The 4,006-nt window shown below is 37.1% G+C and overlaps 1 protein-coding gene across 1 annotated transcript in view; it reads right to left on the bottom strand.

Annotated features, from left to right (window-relative positions):
• Positions 1-4,006, bottom strand: part of LOC107594945 (catenin alpha-1) — a 123,827-nt gene that overhangs the window by 48,804 nt on the left and 71,017 nt on the right. The window lies entirely within an intron of this gene.

The raw sequence follows: 4,006 nt of genomic DNA, 5'->3' as shown, positions 1-4,006 counted from the left end.
TTTTTTTCCCCCCCCCCCCCCCCTTTGGCGTTTCGTATGATTAACATGACTCGTGGTACTGTCAGGAGGCACCCACCCACATTCATTCACCGACACATTTTTCAGCTCAAATTCAGAGTTTTTGTCTGTCACTTTCTTGAGCTGGGTTTAAGCAGTCCGTGAAATAATTCATGACACAAATAGCTCTCCTGCAGTTCAAGTACAAAAAAAAAAAACGAACAGGAAAGGATGTAGGGCAAAGGAACACGTAAAGAATAGTTAAACGTGACAGATTCTTTTGAACTGGTGTCCGATTCTTCCATCCCCAAACTTCAAGGATTAAAATGTAAGCAAGGCATTAAGATTTTCAAATAAAACCCATTATGTGATGGGTCAGACAGCTTTTAACAATACACAAGTTCAGAGGAAGGTAGGCAGGAGGAGTTAAGCCTGGTCAAGCAGAGTTCACATGTTAGCCAACACAATGACTGTCGGAGATAAATCTGAGCAATTTCCACACTTTACAAGGCGTTCACTTGTCCAGCGCTTCAAGTCAGGTTGGCTAGCGTTGGGGAAAGCAGATCTCTCTCACATGCCCCAGACAAATTGCTCATGTGCAGTGGGTAGGTAAATCTCCAGCACAGGGAAAAGCCTGAGGGAAGACCATCACAGGGGCACAAGCAGCAAAAGCATGACAGTCAATGAAATATGGCAGTGGCACTGGAGGGTCGCCCACCCCACCCCACATCCTCACCCCATTGGGTTGGTACACGATAGAGGAGGTAAGCGAATGCCATCGGCCTTAATCCCCTACTGTTTTTTATGCCAGTCGGATGAAAGCACTTGAGAACAACATAGGCTCTCCAGCGTAATAATGGTGAGGGACTGTCAATTCTAAATCACTAACCTACAGATGGGTTGCTCATTGAGTTGAACAAAAATTACCTAGATTAGCACAAATGGTGCATTCATCCAGAGCGTAAGTAAGAAAGCTCGATGGATATTACCTATATGATCGCATGTTTCCCGGGAGGGTAAAATGACTTGGATCACTCAATATTGATTTTGCTCCAAGCAGCTCCACTTAATTGGGCAGTCATTTGATTCCTCACACTAGTTTACGTGGTGTTTTCACACATATAGTTAATGATGGTCAGGTAGAGCTGTGCTTGCAGCATGAACAAATCTCCCCACAGACTGGTGGAAGGAAAAAAAAAAAGATTTTAAACAGTCCTCCTCAGTGGAGACTTCCCTTGAGGGCAGATTACACACCAGTGAGAAAAGTATCTGTAAAAAAAGTAATATGACCTATGGAGAAAAACGACAAACAAATAAATCATACGCACACAAAATAGCCCAGGTCATTTTAGAAAGTGACCACCCCAAAAAAAGAAACAGATGTTCAAATTAAGCACAGTAGGTACAATGGCACGAAAGCAATTTTAGCACAACCTACAGTCATCATGTGCACAGAAGAAAAAATATATATATTATAATAATAAGGATGTGCCAAACTATACACTTGGAAAATTAACTTGACAGTGACTTGAAAGATTCGTATGATGAAGAAAGAGTCATATAAATGGGTTAGTTTAGAGTCACGTTTACGTTTAGATACCGATGGTTGAATTCATAAACAGAAGACTGCAATCTGACATATAATTGCAAAAAAATTAACTTTTTAACTTGACATGAGGTCCTAAATAGAACTAATACCGTGAGATTCTGAAATAAGTCAAGTAATGCAAAGATTCCTACTACAACAGACCAACAATTACACATAATAACAGGAATAATGTTTCACAACAGGCGATCTGACATCTAGCAATAATTGTCTTGAAATTTACTGAAAGCAGCGAATGTTACAAAAGCAGTGCTGCATTATTTTAAAGGGGATGATTTCAGAAAATCTCTTTGCAATGTCTTGAGTTATAAGTCTGTGAGCAAACAAAAAATTTGACTAAATAATGAATCATGTTTATTATAAATAAGTAAAATTAGATATAAAAACATACAAATACATGCTATTTAGATTTATATGAAACAAGAGGAGACCCAGAGTAAGATACGCAGCCCTGCAATTACCATGGGAGAGGGGAGGCATGGCATTACCGTGACTGAGGGATTATCAACTGGCGGCACAGTTAAGACCATTAGTATTGTGGTGTTGTCCTAACTAAACAGCAAAATGGAAGGATATAGAATGGGTCTTTAATGGACACTCCCATACAATCGGTTCTAGGATGCATAGAGCAAGTAAATGATATACATCTAATATAGAATTCAATGTGTGGGCCATTCTGTCAAGCGGTAGATGGTGGTGGTTAAACGTTTCAAGCTTCAAAGGGAGGTAAAAGTATTGGGCTGGCTGACCTATGATCCACACTTTACTCCAGCTTTGCATGACCACAGATATAAGACCTGGACATCTCATGGTATTACTGCCCTTTGTAAAATTATATTAAACGGGTATTTGGATAACTTTCAGAACCTATGTCAGAATTTTGATCTCAACAGACAGGATTTTTATCGGTATCTACAGGTACGGCACTTTTTCTGAACAGAGATCAGAAACTCCAGTGAGGATGATTTCCTAAATTGATCCAGACTTTTATAGATGCATATAAGAGTGAAAATATCAAAGGGGTCATAGGCAAACTGTATAGTGCTATCTCTTCAATTAATAAAAATTCAATATACCAATTCACTATCTCAACAAATTAGAATACTTCATAAGACCAATAAAAAAAAACATTTTTAGTGAATTGTTGGCAAACTCACCAGACCTGAACCCCATAGAGAATCTATGGAGTATTGTCAAGAGGAAGATGAGACATCAGACCTGACAATGCAGATGACCTGAAGGCCACTGTCAAAGCAACCTGGGCTTCCATACCACCTCAGCAGTGCCACAGGCTGATTGTCTCCATGCCACGCCGCACTGATGCAGTAATTCATGCAAAAGGAGGCCCAACCAAGTATTGAGTACATGTACAGTAAATTAACATACTTTTCAGAAGGCCAACAATTCACTAAAAATGTTTTTTATTGGTCTTATGAAGTATTCTAATTTGTTGAGATAGTGAATTGGTGGGTTTTTGTGAAATGTGAGCCAAAATCATCCCAATTAAAAGAACCAAAGACTTAAACTACTTCAGTCTGTGTGCATAGAATTTATTTAATACACGAGTTTCACAATTGGAGTTGAATTACTAAAATCAACTTTTCCACGACATTCTAATTTATTGAGATGCACCTGTACATGCTATTAAAAATAAATAAACTTTAAGTACTAAAAGTAAAATTACATAATTACAGATGTATTTAATTAAAATTACAAAAAGTTAATCTGGAATCAAAACCATCCATATCCATTAAAAATAAATAAATTAATTAATTAATAAACAAATAAATACAACTAAATAAAAATAAATAAATAAAATACATTTGCTTAATAGGCTGTCATCAAACATGTCAGGCTATATTTCATTAAAAAAAGGAACAGTATAATTTCCATTATATTACATTCAGCAAACCCACATGAAGAAAAATTAGCCAAAGGACAGAGGAGCAGAGTAAAATGCAGCTAACGGCTACATCTTATGTTTAGTGAAATCTCCTGTCAGGCTCTGCAGTGTGAATGCTCTATTAAGTCTAGCATTCAGACTCTGTCCCCGCAGATCGACAGGAGTATAAAAGGTCTCTGTGACGCTGGTTTGCTTGTGACGCGTTTCGTGTTGAAAGCCTGAATGAGCAAAAGGAAGAGAATGAAAGGAACAATCTGATTGCAAGTCATCATATATCAAATTATCACCTTCCTGTGCCAACTTAATTATATTGTAAATTCATTCATCAATACTTAATTGAAGACCCAAAACAAACAAAACAAGTTAAAATCACCTAATATATGTTTTAATGTACTACTACAAAGTAGTAAATCACCCAGCTTCATCACAAACAAAAATATACACACATGCTTTATATGCTTTATATGTTATATATGTTATATATGTTATATATGTTATAT

This window comes from Sinocyclocheilus grahami, unplaced genomic scaffold (genome assembly GCF_001515645.1).
Source record: "Sinocyclocheilus grahami isolate Dianchi unplaced genomic scaffold, SAMN03320097.WGS_v1.1 scaffold193.1, whole genome shotgun sequence".
NCBI classification, from domain to species: domain Eukaryota; kingdom Metazoa; phylum Chordata; class Actinopteri; order Cypriniformes; family Cyprinidae; genus Sinocyclocheilus; species Sinocyclocheilus grahami.
This window is presented reverse-complemented; position numbering and strand designations above follow the sequence as displayed.